Raw genomic sequence first — 18755 nt, 5'->3', positions numbered from 1 at the left:
GGAGTGACAAAACACCAATTTTCACAAGATGGTCTGTCTTACAAATATGGAACACTTCCCATTCAAATAGGTATCTGGGGCATTCTGGGTAAACCAGCCAAAGCGGGTAGCAATAGCATGTAAATTAAAATAGTATCCTTTCCCATCCTGAGTATTCATCCGTTGTGCCACTGACACATTGCAGAAAGGATGCCAGCTCTTCTACTGGCAGAATCTCGTGTCTATAGCCTGCTGCGAGAGCTTTGCAAAGCACCACTCCCAGCATGTAGGGTTCTTTTGTTGGTGACATGCAGTTAGGAGAAGGAAATAAGATACCATTTGGTATCCTCTGGGAAGGTCTGTGAACAGACTTGTGCTGAGTCCCTATACAGCATTTTCAAGATGTTCAAGATCTGCACATACTTTGTGCTGTAACATGCAAGTGGCGTATAAACAAATCAGTGTTGATTTCCAGGAAAATGCAATTACCATTTTAGGAGAGCTGTCACATTTATCTCAACCCCAATGATTTGGAAAATGAAGGATTGCTCCTTGTCAGGATGGCGGGTGAGATGCACCTGATCCCTGGCAGGGCAGACCTACCTACTTTACAAGAGTCCTGGGCTATGCTGTCAGACATTGTTGGTGTTCTGCTTATGTCCCCTCTTCCTGACTATTCAGTGCATTCCAATCTGACCATCATGTGCTAGAACCAGCAACCTCTTGCCTTTTCTGGCCCCTTAAGGTTCTCATTGCTCTCTCGTGTGGCTGTCCAGAAGGGCTGCAGATTAATTCCACTTACCCACAGTGATAATTGGCTTGATATCAACACCATTTATTAGCTACCTGCCTTTACTTGTTTTGCTTTCCTGTTTCCCTATAAAATTGCCTCCGGTCAACTCTTAAATCAGCTATATGCACGTGAGTCTTTGTGTCCGGGTTGACTTCTAGAAGGAGCCCAATTATCTTCTCCCAGGGGTCCTGGCAAGTCAGCATTTTGACAAGCTTCAAACTGACAATGTTCCAGTTGAGAAGGGCATAGGATAGAATATTGGGTCAAAGGAACACACAGTTTGCAGCATTTCTGCATTCTAAGTTCACATCCATACCTCCAGTACATCTCCCTTCTCTGTTGTTCAGATTGGCCCTGCTATAAATTCTCTATGCTTATAGCTTGCTACAAGTTCTCTAGGGCCTAAAGCATCAATAGGTTGCCTTCATATGATGATGAAGCCAGTTAGCTATAAGAAAATAAACAATCATCTCAGGACTAGCCCCAAGGGAGGAAGCTGGTTTGTATTTGGAAGCTATGCATGGAGATCAGCCTACTATGGAACCTGCATTGATCTATGTGCTTCGGAATTTAAAATAGCAGCTAATTTTTTGTTTTCTTTTGTTGGAAAGTGATGGAGAGTCAGTCTGATTGGGTCTTGAGCTTTTAGGAAAACACACGATATTTGTCCTCTCCTTGGCTTATTTTCACTTCACATAATGTTACGTTGTAGATGATAATATTTAATGCTCTTTTATAGCTGAATCATTAACACCTGGATGCTCTATCGCAAAGAAATTATAATATAGTCTGAGATAGGTATGCTAATTACCCTGATCAGATCATTGCACAATGTATACATGTATCAGAACATCACACTCTACCCTATAAATATGTATAAGTATCAATTAAAATAGAAGAGAGGAGGCATAGCTAAAATGGTAGAATACCTGCCTAGCAAACACAAAGCCCTGAGTTCATATAAAAATAAGCAGGGAAATATAAGCATCTTCTTTGTTATCAACAAAACAAACATTTAGTAAGCACTGAAGTTGTATGGAGGGCACCATTCTTCATGTTTTCCACACATTGATTTATTTCATCTCAACAAAATGCTAAGAAATGGGCATTACTACTAACCTTACCTTATGTAAGAAACTCAGAGGTTGCACAAAGGTATCAAGAATCTTATACTTAAAAGGAAAAGGAAGGATTTGGGTACTGATGGCTCACACCTATATTCCTAGCTACACAGGAGGCTAAGATATGACGACTGTGGTTCAAAGTTAGCCTGGGCAGCAAAGTCTGTGAGACTCTTTATCTCTAGTTAAACAACAAAAAAATCCAGAAGTGGAGTTGTGGCTCAAGTGGCAGAGAGCTAGCCTTGAGTAGAAAAGCTCAGGGACAGCACCCAGGCCCTGAGTTCAAGCTTCAGGACTGGCACAGAAAATAAAAGTAAAAGTGGGAGTGATAGGAGAAGTCATGGGATCTGATTTGGAGTTAATCAGCCTCTTCGCTGACAGCCTATGGCTTAGTGGTTACCATTTCTGAGATCCTCCATTTCCATGACCCAATTCTTTCATCTCTGAGTCTTTTGCACCTGTTCTAATCAGCCACCTTACCTTCTTGTCTGCTAATCTCTAAGTGTCTACCAAGTCAAAATCTGATCATGGCAATAGCCACTTTGGGTGCCTCTTCCTTACTGGCTGCTGCCAACCTTCCCTCAGACATCATTTCTCTTCAGCTCTCGCTTCCCTGCTTGACTCTGTATCTATATCACATAAAAGCACCCATGGATAATGTTTGTTTGTTTTTTCCAGCTGATCTTGATCGGCTCTATTTCTATGCAGCCTTGCCACTTCTTGGTTTCTGGTCACCTCTTAGATCTGCTATCCTCTAAATTTCTGCCCAATCTAATATAGTCAAAGATGAAGTCATCCGCTGTGGCTCAAGGGGCAGAGTGCTAGCCTTGAGCAAAAAGGAAGCCAGGGACAGTGCTCAGGCCCTGAGTCCAAGCCCCAGGACTGGCCAAAAAAAAAAAAAAAAGATGAAGTCATAGAGCAGCAGCAGTGTAACTACTATGTAAAGAGCTACATGAAAGCAGAGGCCATTTAAAGAGGCCTACAAGTGTGATTGGTGCTAGTAAGAAGTTGATATGGCCAGCACAAAAAGAGACCTGCTGAGCTACTAAAAACCAGACTGCAAACTTAAAGATGATAATCATATCTGGCCTTGCTTCCTCCTTCTACTGACTTTATTTCATTGGGAATCATGTGTTTTAGAAAAATAGAAGTATATTTAAAACAGGCAAATGTCTTCCTCCATTCCAGGAGCACCAAGAACAAGACAAGAAGGTCTTGGGGACATACTCAGCAACAGCTGTCTAAATTTCATGTATATCTAGCAGCCTGAATTTGAATATTAAAAATTATGTGAGGCTCCATGTTTTTAAAAGAATGTATAAAATGACAGGCTTTCTTTCCTTTGTAGACTTTTAAAATTAAAGAATAACATACATAAAGACAAGCACACAAATCATCGGTATACACTTCAATAAAATTGTACAATGTAAACACATCTGTATAACTACCAGCCAAATCAAGATATGTAACAGGAGGCCTTTCTGAGCGCTCTGGAAGTGCTCATTACCATTCTATAGTTCATAGGTCGTAAGATCACAGAAGACACTTCTGAAACAATTGGGCTAACATCAGTATTTTTGCATAAACTAAGCCCCAGTGTGGCCAAGTGTCACACACAAGGTCATGCAGCTAGACGGCATCTGGGTTTTGGGGTTGTATTATTTTATTTCTAAAATGTCAAGCAGTTTTTTCTGTTGCTTAACCAAGTCAGTGCCTGTGGATAAACAATCCCACCACCTCACTTCTTCTGTTTATTTATTCTAGATGTCACAATCATTTTTCTTTTATTTCTGCTCTCTTCACAGTCAAATGATCTATGACTCGGATTTCCCCCTATGATCTGTGAACCTATGATCTCTGTAGAATGAACGCTTCCTCTCATATCAGTAGCCAGTGACAGCCTATGGTCATGTGACACCAATCAGCAGTATGGAGTGGCTGCCCCTCCCCCACCATAGGCTTCCTCCACCACCTTTTCTACTCCCATTAGCAGTCTGAGACACTGGCATTGTACCATCTATGGTTCCCCAGAGTAGAGATGACTAGCTGGACACCAGGACTGGTTTTCGTCTCCATGATGTACAGCTATCCAGCCAGGGTGTCAATTTCTTAGTCCCCCTAAGGATGACTAAAAGATTACTTGTTATCAGTGGAATATGAGTTGAAATACACTTTACACTTCAGAACAAAGGTGTTTAAGCACCAAGTATGCTTTCTGAATGCTTTCCCCCACCCCCCACCCCTGAGCCACTGACTCTGAAGGCCCTGAGCACAATGGAAGGAACTGGGGCTTCAGGGGAAAGGAGGTATCCATGGTAGACTAGGGGCTAGTATGGGCTAAGTAAGAACCCTGGCATTTGAACTTGTGACACTGAACTTGAAGTAAACAATTAGCAAAGTAATCTACTTATATTCTACTATAACCATAACAAATACAATTACAACAGGAATGGAAGATTCAATCATAACATTTTCAAAGATCGTTTTCATGGGTATGTGCCTATATGTATGCAAGGGCAACTCTTCCGCCTTGGGACATACATTCAGGGCCTGGATGCTGTCGTTCAGCTTTTGTGCTCAAGGAAGGCTGGCACTCTACCAGGCGTGGAGTCACACCTCCACTTCTGTTTTTTTGGTGGCTAATTAGATATGAGTCTCATGGACTTTTTTGCCCATGCTGACTTTGGACCTCAAATCTCAACCTCCTGAATAGCTAGGGTTACAGGCTGAGCCACTGGCATCTGGCATCAAAGGTTATTTTTTAATCATCATTTTTGAAAGCCATTTCACCTAAAACCCCCTTACTTGGACAGGAAGTAGAATTCCTAGGCATTATATGTAGAACGATAAGGCACTAACCATTTTATTGATAATGAAAATATTTCCTAGAGATATGGACCCTTTTCAAGGTGCGTTTTAGGAATTCTTACAGTGTTAGAGAAGATTGGTCATTACTGAGCAAGGCAAGGCCTGATCACAGTGGCTAAGTTCAGCTGGATAGGCGCCCTGTACTTCCCTATGTGCTAAAACATTGGACCATCACCTGTGTCTGTGATAGGGATTTTATCAGTAGAATGGCAAATTTTGCTTTTAGAAAGCTTGTCAGAAAGAAAGGACTTTATTCATAGTTTTCTCTGAGCCAGTTTTTATCTTCTTTTTTAGGGGGGGTGGGGAATGAGACAAGATTTTTGCTGCATAGCCCACAAAGGCCTCAAATTGATCATCTTGCTGCCTCCACCTCCTGAATCCTGGAGTTACAGATGTACACCATCATGCTCGGCTCCCTCTCTTATGACCCATTTCTATAACACGCTTTAAAAATACATGTCAAATGTGAGTGTTCTTTATAGTGTTGGGACTGGGGAAGAAGAGTAATAAATAGCAACAAGGACACTGTTTTACAAACTCATGTTACATAGTGAAGACACTGAGACAGACAATCGCTGCTGCCATTACACTGCCAGAGTTCAAATTCTCTCTGCCAAGTACAAGCCAAGTGGTGGTGTTCAAGTGATTTCATTCTTCTTTGCCTCATTATCTCCATCTGTAAAATGGATACTACCTTTTTGATTAAATTATTAGACATCTCAGACCACCTTGAAGATTAAATTATTTAATACTGATAAAAAATGTAGAAGAGAGTCTAGGACATGGGAAGCCTTCAGTAAATGTAAAATGAAACAGAAACAGTTGAATTGACTGGATCACACCTAGAGTCCTTCCTATTTCTTAAAGGCAACCTCTTAGGGCTAAGGAGTGAGAAGAGTGTGGGCTTCTCTTTTGACATCTCGCCCAAGTTGAATTAATAACATACGTATTTAAGAAGCTGATTACAGGGCTGGGGATATAGCCTAGTGGCAAGAGTGCCTGCCTCGGATACATGAGGCCCTAGGTTCGATTCCCCAGCACCACATATACAGAAAACGGCCAGAAGCGGCGCTGTGGCTCAAGTGGCAGAGTGCTAGCCTTGAGCGGGAAGAAGCCAGGGACAGTGCTCAGGCCCTGAGTCCAAGGCCCAGGACTGGCCAAAAAAAAAAAAAAAGAAGCTGATTACATTACCTCAAGGATTTCAAACACTCTTCTATTTAATAGTTCAACTTCCAGCAATGAATCTGAGTATATTCTAATTTATTGGTTCTAAAACTTTTTTTCTAAAGTAGAGACTTGCCTTTGAGCAACAAAATATGCAAAATAGTATTAGATTATAACCAAAATATACAATAATATCACAGAGCCCATACTACTATATATGAAATTATTAAATGCATTGATAAGTAAGCAAGAAGAGTCAAATTTCCTATGCACAAAGATTCTAAATAAATTATATAACTACTCTGCCCTCCAGAAAGTGGAACACATTCCTTATTTCTTAAAGGGTGGTCTGCACATAGTGACTTCCTTCCAAAGAGCACAGTAGGGAAAGAAAAGGGCAAAAGAATAACTTTACAGTGGAGAAATTTAACAAACACTGCTTTCTCTAAGTGACCAAGGCCAATATCAACAGCCATAAATCATGTTGATGATGTTTTCCTGATAGGACATGATAAAAAAAATAGCACACTCTCTTTGTGATTGCTCTCCCCACAGCCCCAATTTAACAATGAGAAAAACACCAAATTATAATAGAAGAATAGAATTATAATACAAGATAACTCCTCGAGATCTGCAAGGTCATCAAGAATGAGGAAAGTTAGAGAAATTGGCATAGCCAAGAGGAGCCCCCCAAAATGTGACAACTAAATATGGTTTTATGTCCTGATATTCAGAAAACTAAGTAAAATCAAATAAATCTGAATAAACTGTAATCGTTAGTTAATAATAACATTGTATTGATATTGATTCATTAACTATAAAAAATGTACCATACTAATCTAAAAAATCTGTACTAGGGAAAGTATGTACAGGGGATATCTAGAAGCTCTAGTTATCTGTTCAATATTTCTGAAAATCTAAAACTACTCTGAAAACATAAAGTGTAGTTGATTGTCATTATTAGCATTCATTATGGTTTATAAGAGTCACCAAGAACATTGACTTGGTGGCTGTGGAGTTATTACCCCTAGCTGGAGCCTCTGGTCATAACACTTTTGGATAGACAAATAACATTGTTTTATGTGTGTTTATGCTTAAAGACACCCTGTGTAATATATAGTGTTGACTCATTAACACTGAACTAATAGTTAACAGCTATAACTCCTACGTGGACGGAACTTGACACATGTTTGCTCTATAAGGCACATCACAGCCTTTTTGTACTTAGGGACAATGGCCAGAACTACATAAATTGCTTGGGAGTCATTTTAAACAGTGAAAACCACCAACAAAAAGCACACAAATGAGCCAGGCACCAGTAACCCATGCTTGTAATCCTAACTACTCAGGAGGCTGAGATCTAAGGATTGCAGTCAAAGTCAGCCCAGATCATCCCTAAGACTCTTAACTCCAATAAACCAGCAAAAAGCCAGAAGTAGAGGTATGACTCAAGTGGTTGAGCACTAGCTTTTGAGCAAAAACGCTCAGGGACTATACTCAGGCACTGAGTTCAAGCCCTAGGACCAGCACACACACACACACACACACACACACACACACACACACACACACACATAGCACAGTACAACCCCCTCCCCATAAAACTGCAATGTGAAAAACATGGTACTAAATAGACCATGAGAAGGATACTTGTTTATACTCTAAACTAAAATGAAAAATCAGCATGTCATCTTGTTTGACCTCAGCTGGGAATGTGCGCAATGAGTAGTTCAACTTTCAGCCCTTTGCTTGTTCCTGCTCACAAATGACCACAGTGATCTGAGGGTTACAAATACATTTTAGCAAGGAGGAAAATTCACAAATACAGACTCCATGAATAATAAGGACCAATTGTATACTTTCAAAAGCCTTTGAATATGGTACAACAGTTTAAGTTCTTTCCATACATCTCTTATTCTTTAATACCTAACTCTCTAAAATTTACTTATGCATCCATTTATTTATCTATTTACCCTACTTCCGTGCTGTGCAATATGGTGGTCATTGATTCATATATGGCCATTGGTACTTTAAATGTAGATGGCCCAAACTGAGATTTGCTGTAAGGACAAACACCACATTTGGAAGATCTAGTACCAAAAAGAATGTAAACTATCACATATATAATTCTGTATTTATTATATAATTAAAATGATAGTTCAATGTTGTTAAAATATAGTATTAGAGTTACTTTTAACTGTGTCTTTTTCTTTCTAAAATATGGCCAGCAGAAATTCTAAAATTTCACTTGTGGCTTGCATTTGGGGGAGAGGCATAGTGAAATCTTTAGGAGAAAATGAATTCCATTATAATGTTCATAACATAGAAAGAGCATAGGACTACAGAATCATTCCATCCTTAACGAGACCATGGAATATATTCATTTTAGGAAGCTAAAGCTTGGGTTGGGGGAAGGACTTGTTCAAGTTTATTCATCCAATTGTTGGCAGATCAAGACTCCAACTCCAGTCTCCTGTGTTCAAATTCATTCTCTTTCCCCTCAATCTTCTATCCTTCAAGAGAAAAGCAAGATTGGCTTCTCCTTAATTAAGAGATACCATGTCATAAATTGTACTGGATTTTCTGTTAAGTAAGGCTGCCAACTCTAACAAATAAAAGTACAAGATTCCCTGTTGAAACTTACATTTCAGAGAAATAATGGATTACATTTAAGCATATATCTGTTCCAAATAGCTCATTGGATACATGTAACACTAAAAAATAGTATTCCTTGTTTATATGAATTGCAAATATAACTGGGCATCTGTGTTTTCAATATAAGTATATCCCATGAGATGTTTGAGGACACATTTATACTGAAAAGTATTTGTTGTTTGCCTGAAATGCAAATGTAATTGGGATTTGGTATTGAATCTGGCAAGCGTAAGGTAAAACCTTTGAGGAAAGAACCTTTTGCTGACTTCTCCCTGACACTTATCGTTCCATATTCGTCCAAGGAAGAACCCAAACTAGTGAGTCATTCATTGACTCCATAATAAGAAACGGAATCTCCAGACTTGCCTTCCCATCTGCAGACTATCTCAGCTGTCAATGTTGTCTTTTTTAAACAGCCAGCTTCCCTGGGAATCAAGCCGAAGATCTCAACCATCTCTCCCAACCTTTATAATCAATTTGAGTTGGGAAAGATGCCAGTTTTTTTAATGCAGAGAGAGAGAGAGAGAGAGAGAGAGAGAGAGAGAGAGAGAGAGAGAGAGAGAGAGAGAGAGAGAGAGAATCTTGTAACTATGGAGATAAGAGGGAGGGAAGGAAAGCTCAAGGAAACAGACACACTTTCCTCTTTCCAGAAGCTCTTTTAAATGGAACAGGTAAGCAATTGGTACAAACATACCAGCTACTTCCTGGACATATATACGTATTAAAAAGAACAAGTTAAAGTCAATTGCAATTTATATTTCATCATTTTCCTTTCCTTTTTAATTATTATGTTCTAGTATACTGAGGGGCAGGACAGAAATGGTCCCCAGTAAGTGCATAAAAAAGGGTATAAGCAATAAGGGGTTTGTGATCCATAGAGTATTTTAAAACAATAATAAAACTGACTAAAAGTTGCTCTGCTTTTTATTACCCCAATGTTCAGGAAATTCTAAACAATGTCATTGATAAAATACTCCTCCCACAGAACACACGCATCCTTCCCAACCCCAAATGCTTCTCATTTTAAGCAATGCCATTCACTTGAAAAGAAAAGCGAATACTGCTTTATGGAGCTTTTTGTTTTTGTTGTTTCCAGAAGTTTATCAGAGGTAGAGAGCAGGAGAAAAGAGCCGAATGGGGAGGGGTGCTTAAGTAAGCCAAACAGAGTTATGAATTTCAATGAGTGGAAATTTTGTACTCGTGCATGACTGTTTTGTAAAAGGAAAGGCAGTATGATTATGTTAATAAGTGCTGGGAGAGGGGGCTGAAGACCCGGATTCAAGGTGTGTCTTTGTATCTGTGAAGACATATGTATGACTTGAGTCTCCATTTCCTCGCTTGTCAAGAAGATGCTCTGATCACCACCTACTCACTTCAACAGCTTGTCTTGTGCAACTAAATGCTAAAATCTGTGAAAGAAATGTCTTCAGAATGGAAGGTGATTTACTTAGGTAACTCACAATTCATCTTAATAGAGATCCAAATGGCAGAGGTGTAAACAAGACAGATGAGCTAGTAGTAAAAGCCCAAACAAATGGACCCAGGTTCTTTCTCTGTTATTACTCTATCATCCTATGGGGTGTCGTCCTTTATATAAAAGATTGAAATGAAACCACCACCCACCAGGGCCTTGTCCTTCCCCACAAGAGAGGAAAATAGTAAGCGGAGGAGCAGTTTCCTTTAAGAGCAGGAACCAGACATTATACACATTGTTTCTGTTCCCTTGTTATTGGTTAAAATGCAGTCACATGGTCTCTGGTTGTTCCCATGGAAGCTGGGAAATGTAGTATCAAACTGAAAAGCCATCCAGATAATATGTTTTCTGAAGGTTCTATCACTGAAAGTTGTGAATGGCTATGGTGAGTGAATATGCAGTTCTACAAATGTGCTGCTATTTTTCAACTAGTGGATAAAATGTTTATTTCACTCTTCTAGGGAGTTAAATGAGGACAAGTCACATCTTTTCAATATGACTGATGAATTTTGCTTATATGCCAATGTAAATCATCTTGGGTAAGTGAGGAATAGATGTCCAGAAGAGTAGATTTCAAAACACTTTCATTCAGGGGCTAGGTATGACTGTTCTCAGGATATCTTGTCAGTGTGAGTTCAGACATATCATAAAGTACAGTCCTGTGCATCTTAGGGACTGGCCTCAGATCCCTTCAGGAATGTAGAAATTAGACCACCTTGACATTGTCTGATTCTATCCAGTCACTCAGCAATCTCCAGAGAAAGTGGCACATCATCTGGTTAATGCCTGATCCTCCTCAAGGCCTTGTGTCACTGCCTCAATAATTAAACACACACCATTCATTAGCTATAAGCCAGTGCACCCACATCAATTATACCACTTTGGATAGCAGCTGCAGGAAACACTTCCATGTCTTCCAACTCTCTGGGAATGATGCTGTTTATACCACACAGGTACAGTTAGAATTCCTTTGCTTTTATAAGATGTCAAATGAACAAGGTTGTTATGTCATGATAGAACAGAGGCTTTATTCTTTTGCAAGTTGATTAAAAGGTCATTTAACCACTTCCAGAGGTGGTCTAGTCAATTCCCAAAAGTATTGACATCCTGTTAATGAGAACTTGCTCTCTGGAGTTTGAGAATGGTATGCAAAGCCATCTTCACTGGATGCCCCACACATAAAGAGCAAACTGGGTTTCATCATCCTCTACCCCTTCTTCAATTCAATCTGCACGCATGGATGCACCATATTTGAAATCATGTATTTATGCAGACTAAAAAATGTACTTATTACATTACTTATGTAACTGTAAACCTTCTGTACATCATCTTTACAATAAAACAATTTTTAAAAGGCACACTTGCAGCTTACTCAGGAATGCTAGTTGTCCCAGAATATGATGCTTTCTTGACCATGCAAGGCCAAGTTCACTGTGGCTCATTGATGATATAAAGAATACATCTCTTTTTGGACAATGTTACCCCTTCTCTCACTCTCTCCTAGTTTTTTCCTCCCATCCCCACCTACAAGTTTTATAGTTCATTTTCAACATAGAAGAAACTCAATTTGCCATGAGAGAGCAAAACCAAAGAGCCTTAGAAAGCAGGAGTAGCCTTAATAATGACTTAATTCAATATTTTCACTTTTCTTTCTGGTAAACTGAGGCCCAAGGAAATGATACTTACTTTTGGGCTAGATATCCCAGAAGATTAACAGCAAAGATGTGCTAGAAATCTTTTCTCAAAGACTGAAGTCGTTGTTCTTTACCTTCTTCTACCCATCCAACCAACTGACTACTGTACTGACTACACACTAGTTGCCATACCATCTAGAGGTACTTGGTCTACACCTTAGGTTTCTTTCCAAGTGAAGAAAGTTCTTACTCATCTTACTTGAGAATAGGAACTTGACTTCTCCCAGTGCAGCAAACACAAACCAGAAGTATAGGAGAGCAAAACATACTGCATGTGCTTATTTTCAATGCAATGTCTACATCCACCCTGCCAAGCGGATGGAAAAATTGTAACATTTTTTAGCCTTTTCCCTCCCTGGCATAAGTGTGCCAAGGCACTACTACGACATTCGGGTGACATTCTGGCATTTAAGCATTCCAGAGGTATTACCAGTAAGTCCCAGATCCAACCCACAGAAGCCTTTCAGCAGTTCAGAATCTGCAGCTCCTAGGCTATGCTTCGGGCTGAGAAAGCTCTGGCTTCTTGGAGCCCCTGTTTTAGCTTTCCTCCTTCAGTTGTCTGAAATCTACCTCCTGTCTTGGAGCTGTCATGATGGAAAATGTAAGTTACTGTGGTTCTCCAGGTTTTGGACCTTTTTGATCTAGTCCATAGCCAGAGGAATTTCTTTTCAGTCATTGGAAAATTCTTCTTGATTTCCTCAAAGGTATTCTCTCTCTTGAATCATATTCTCTATGACAACATTGCAATTTCTGAAGAGGTTGAGGCTTTGGAAACAAAAGTCAGGAATGGAAATTTTTGGGAGTAATGTCTATAATTTGTTCAAATCCAAATCTTGGCCATTGCAGAAAAAGCAGAGTGGAGAAAGAAAAATGTAGGAAGAGAAAAAATGTAAATTATTTCTTTTAAAATGTAGTTTCACTTTCTATTATTTTAGTTCATCTCAATTTTGGTAGGAAAAAATTAAACAAAAATTTCAAGTATTTGTGGACATATGCTGTAGCTCACACATGCAATCCAAGCTACTTGGGAAGCTGAGATCAGGAGGATCATGGGTTGAGGCCAGTCTAGGTAAAACATTCACAAGAACCCATCTCAACCAATAAAAACTGGATGTAATAGTGCATGTCTGTCTTCCCAACTACATAAGATTTAAAGAGGATTATGGTCCTGGAACGAAATAACTAAAGCAAAATGGACTAGAGGTGTTGTTCACGTGCTATAACACCTGCCTGGCAGGTGCAAGAGCTTGAATTCAAAATCTAGTATTGCCAAAAAATTTGCTACTTTTCTAAGCTCCTATATATCTGATGTGTGATATCCACACTTTCATTCAAACCGTGGATGAAAAGGAGCACATTGAATAAGACCAAGAAACAACTTACTGCTCTACTAGCAAACTGTATTACTTAGCAGTCTCTTATTCTTCAGACACTAATGAGAACTTTAATACTGACTGCCTTATGATTCTCTCTCTCTTTTTTTTTTTGCCAGTCCTGGGCCTTGCCTTGGACTCAGGGCCTGAGCACTGTCCCTGGCTTCTTTTTGCTCAAGGCTGGCACTCTGCCACTTGAGCCACAGCGCCACTTCTGGCCGTTTTCTATATATGTGGTGCTGGGGAATCGAACCCAGGGCTTCATGTATACAAGGCAAGCACTCTTGCCACTAGGCCATATCCCCAGCCTATGATTCTCCATTTGATCTCTAAGGTTGTAGTAACAAAATTTACCTTATTTTCTAACATTCACATCCGCTGTTGTTGTACTTTGTGGCTATGGCCTGCCAATCAAAGAAGAAAAATAGGTGTATTGGTTTTTTGGACTCAGATTGACAATCCTGTAACAGCTTATAACATAAAACAAGTGTTCGGTGCATGCATGTGCCTGAGAGTGGACATGGGCCTCTGTTCATCCCTGCTGGGCTTGCATTTTTTAACAAGCTAGGTAGGCTGGATGTAGCAGTGTGGCTTCACTTTTCACTGCAATGCCTATGGTGGCTCTGCTGTGTATGTCTCCTATTTTCCCCATTGGACCAGCAAGCTAGCCAGCACATATGGTAATGACAGGGCAGTGGCATGGTAGGTAGAGGGTAACTGCAGACCTTTCTATGACCTAGGCCCCCTTCTACCCATGTTATTGGACAACACATAGAACATGGACAAATCTACAGTCAAGAGTAGGGGAGCGAGGTGCCAGTGGCTCATGCTTGCAATCCTAGCTACTCAGGAGGCTGAAATCTAAGGATCACAGTTCAAAGCCAGCCTGGGGAGGAAAGTTCATGAGACTCTTATCTCCAATTAAACACCTGAAAACTGGAAGTTGAGCTGGTGCTCAATGTAATAGAGTGCTAGCATTGAGCAAAAAAGCTCAGGGACAGCTAGGTAGGCCCCGAGTTCAAGCTTCTTGACCAACAAAAACAAAAAAGAGTAGGGGAAGCAGGTTTTACTCTTTTAGGGGAAGGGACACACAGCCCATGCCAAAGGATGCAGAGAAGTTACTAATATCTTTCCATACTAGGTCAGTCTCATCTAATTATGATTGATAATCCCAGGTCAATGGATAGTGCTTTGCACTTTCTTTTCTAAATTGTCACAGACAACTCATTTATCTCAGGATCTATCAAGGCTTAATTCATTTCTCAGTGCTGACTTTGTCAAGTCTACTTCCTTCACTCTTTTGACAGTCAGAACCATTCGCTATTTTCAGATTTGAGATCATGGTCAATAGGTCACTGATTTAGTTGGTAAATTCTCTCAGTTCTGTAAGATTCCAATATATAAACCCCAAAGGTTCATGCTTTCAAATTTTCGTACACTTTATCCATACTGCCTCTACTCTAGTCATTACAAAGATGACTACCCTTGACAGAGAAGGTGGTGAAATAGGCAACAGATATTTACATTTTGGATTTTTTTTTTAATCTATGTGCCTGTACTGCGACTGGAACTCGGGGCCTTGTGTTCTTCTTTGGTTTTTTCACTCAAGACTAGAATTCTACCAACTGAGCCACATCTCCACTTGTAGCTTTTTAGTGGTTATTTGGAGATAAGAGTCTCATGGACTGATTTTCCCAGGCTGACTTCAAACTGTGATCCTCAAATCTCAGCTTCCTAAGTAGCTAAGGTTACAGGGATGAGCCACCAGCACCCCCGATATTTACATTGGTCCATAGTATGGCTTGCTCATGTGGCCTAGATTGAATTTGCAGGTAGATATCTTTGAGGAAGACAGAAGAACCTTATTTGTCCACCTGTTTAGCAAATAAACACCATTATTTCCCACTATCTAACAAAATATGTGGCTACATATAAAATAAATGTCTATAAGTGATATATGATAAAATTTTCAAATATACAATTTAAAGTTAAGCTAAAGTTAATTTTCTGTTTGGTGGTGAACTGTGAAAGTGGTTCCATAACTTTTAGTTTTCTACATATTATATAAGAGTTTGAGATAGTCTTCTATAATCTTTTTTGTAACATAGTTTTATGGCTGTGATTAAAGTGGTGTACAAAGGAGTCACCATTCAAGTTTGGATAAGCTTTTAAGATAAACTTATTTTAGCTCATACTATTGTTATTATAGCTGTTGAAAAATGATTCTTAAAGATGTGTTTATGCTGTTCTAGGTCAGGTAGTTTCAGCTTTATGTAGAAAATGGCATTAGCTTTCTGAGAAATGAAGGCTGTTTGGGGTTAGCATGACCTGAACAGTGAGGAGATTTGCAAGGCTTGGATCTGAAATAGAATCAGTAAACTCTTACTCATCCCTAGACCACTGACAAGCTTCTATCACAGCTAATGCTATCTTTGTGAACAACAGGAAATGATACCTCTTGAGACAACCACTCTTTATTAGGTGAGGGCTTGTATTGCATTCCCCTGGGGTCCCTCTCACCCAGCATCTTTGTGAGGAGCTTAGCCCTCATGCAAGCCTGGAAGGAAAGGTAGAATAGTTGGGGACCCTCCAGTGGGGAAGAGAGGAGAAACAGAAAGCAGAGTATAGAGGGTTCAGAGCAAAGGAAAATGAAGCAGAGAATGGTTGTAAGTTACCTGGAAATGTTCATAATGATAGCAATAATAATTCCTAACATCAATTCACTCTCTACTAAGTGACTGGCACTCTGCTAAATGTTTCACTTGCCTGGACATATCTATTGTAACAATTTTAAAAGATGAAAACTACTGTCCTCTTGATTTTGCAGACAGAAAACCTGAAGCATATGGAGGCTAAGAAACATGCCCAATGTCATAAAGGTATTAAATAGCATAAGCAAGATTTAATGTAGGTCATCTGATGCTTCCTGTAAGACACAGAAAGTGCTCACCACACAGCATATGTGGTCCTATACTGTCACTATATTCCAGATTACATGCAAAACATGTGTATACATGCACATATGTATACCCACATGCACACACACATACACACACATCATAACCCCAAAATGAATTCTCATTATCATTGCCTTTGCTATGTGGCTCATTGAATTGGGCTCATGACCTATCCTTCTGGTAACTTGAAAATAATAGTTTTTTTTAAATTATCTTTTAAGTAGTTGTACAAAAGTGTTACAATTCCACATGTCAGCTTGTGAGTACAATGCATCTTGATCAAGGTCACCCCTTTCATCATTCCTCCTTATCTCTTTCAACTACACCCATCCCTTTAAGTTACCTGCTTCCATTTTCACATATATGCATTAGATATAATGACTGTATTCACCTACTCTTCCTCTCTCCATTCCTCTGCCCCCTCCTCTTTATCTCCCCACTCTCAACAACACTTGTTTCAGCTTCCTGATTTTCATTTTCTTAAATAGTAAGTTCATTGTTTAAAAGAATTATGCCATTGCAATCCTCCCCTGCATAATATCATACTTTAGCCAATATGTTTGGATATTTATGTATTTGATTCTGTATATGTTTTAATATGTGCTTATATTTACAACTTGCTTCCATTTATGAGGACGCACATGTACTCTTTGTCTCTGAGCCTGACTACACTTAAACCCACGTTTTAATGAACTTGCCCTTTGAGTAGTAGCTGTACTTAGTTGATTGTCTCACCCTGGTTTGCCTGGTACTTTTAGTAACAAAAGCCTCACATCCAGGGAATCCTCTCTTTTAATTCAAATCCAGAGATGCTCGTATTCCTAACTGAATTCAAGAGCTGACTGATTATTTCTTCCCATTGAATACACAAGGGGGCATTGTTACCATTCAGCCATTCATTCCTCAGAGATTTACTGAGCACCTAACCAGGTATGGGTACAGCCTCCAAAACCCAGCACTGGGGATGGGACAGGACAAGGGGACAAGAAAGTGAGGATCCTTCTAAAATTACCTGTGCAAGAGAATGAGATGCATATTAAATGAGCAGATACATAGCAGTTACTGTTTGTCAAGCACTCTAAGGAGTCCCTGTACATGCTAACTCATTTCCTCCTCCACAGCACTCTATAGGATGATATTACTATCTCCATTTTAAAGAAAGAGAAGCAAAGAGAGATCAAGAACCTTGCATGACATCACACACCATTGGAACAAAGTAAGGTTTGAACCTAGGAAGGCCTGATTTCCCAGAACTCCACTTGCAGAATTAAAAAAAAATTTTTTTTTGCCAGACCTGGGGCTTGAACTCAGGGCTTGGGCACTGTCCCTGAGCCTCTTTGTGCTCAAGGCTAGCACTCTCCCACTTGAGCCACAGTGCCATTTCTGGCTTTTTCTAAGTAGTTTATTGTAAATAAGAGTCTCACAGATTTTTCTGGCTGGACTAGCTTTGAACTATGATTCTTAGATATCAGCCTCCTGAGTAGCTAGGATTACAGGCATGAGCCACCAGTGCCCAGCATACTTGCAGAGCTTTTCATTTAATCAAGCTGCTTTGGCTATACATCAGGATGTCTAAAAGTTTCCTTGTGAAGAGCTAAGGGGAAAAACAGATTAGATCACTCCTTTAGCAAGCCGGGCTCCCCAGTACTTGTCAAACATTAATGTGTATCTCTCTCAGCTGAGGACCTCATTTTAGTGCAGATTCTGGTGCATTCGATTGAGGATGTGGGGGACCTACAATTTAGTGTTCCTGATAAGTTCCCAAACAATGTAAAGGCTCCTAGTTCATGAACCACATTTTAGGTAGCAAGGATTCTTGAGTCAAAGTATGTTCTTTTTTTTAAGTTTTTATTATAAAACTGATGTACAGATAGGTTACAGTTTCATACATTAGGCATTGGATACATTTCTTGTACTGTTTGTTACCTTGTCCCTCATACCCCCCTCCCCCCTCCCCCTTACCCTTTCCCCCCTCTGAGGTGTTCAGTTCACTTACACCAAACAGTTTTGCAAGTATTGCTTTTGTAGTTGTTTGTCTTTTTTTACCCTGTGTCTCTCAATTTTGGTATTCCCTTTCAATTTCCTACTTCTAATACCAGTATACACGGTTTCCAATATACTCAGATAAGATTACAGAGATAGTATAGATACAATCACAGGAAGGTGATACAAGAACATCATCAATAGTAGAAGCTACAGATTCAAAGTATGTTCTTTAGACCAAAAGGAAATGTACTGTGGTTCCCACTGCAAATCTGAGCCCGAATCCACATTGCAGTGCACATGGAAGTTGGAGAAGCTTCTCAAAGCCAAAGTTCCTCTATAGGTGCTGGAAATATGTTACATACATGCCAAGGCATTGCCTCTCGAGGGCTTTAGACACTGAAACAGTGGTTTCTAGGATCTAGCTGTAGGTAGTCTACTGATTTCATGCACATATAAACATAATTTTCATGCTGTCTATCACAGAGAAATGGTCAGGCGGTTCTCTTGTAATAGAGCCTTGCTGCTTGCTAGCGTCACACTTTCAGGAAGCCTTTGCTAACCTTCTGTACTTCCTGGATGGATTTTGGTCAGCCTCACCAAATCCTGAAAGTCTAGCTCGTATCTTAATTCCTCTACTTTACGAGGCTATTTCAACCCAATGGATTTCTCTTTTTTTAAAATAACAAAGTAC

This window comes from Perognathus longimembris, chromosome 28, assembly GCF_023159225.1.
Source record: "Perognathus longimembris pacificus isolate PPM17 chromosome 28, ASM2315922v1, whole genome shotgun sequence".
NCBI classification, from domain to species: domain Eukaryota; kingdom Metazoa; phylum Chordata; class Mammalia; order Rodentia; family Heteromyidae; genus Perognathus; species Perognathus longimembris.
This window is presented reverse-complemented; position numbering follows the sequence as displayed.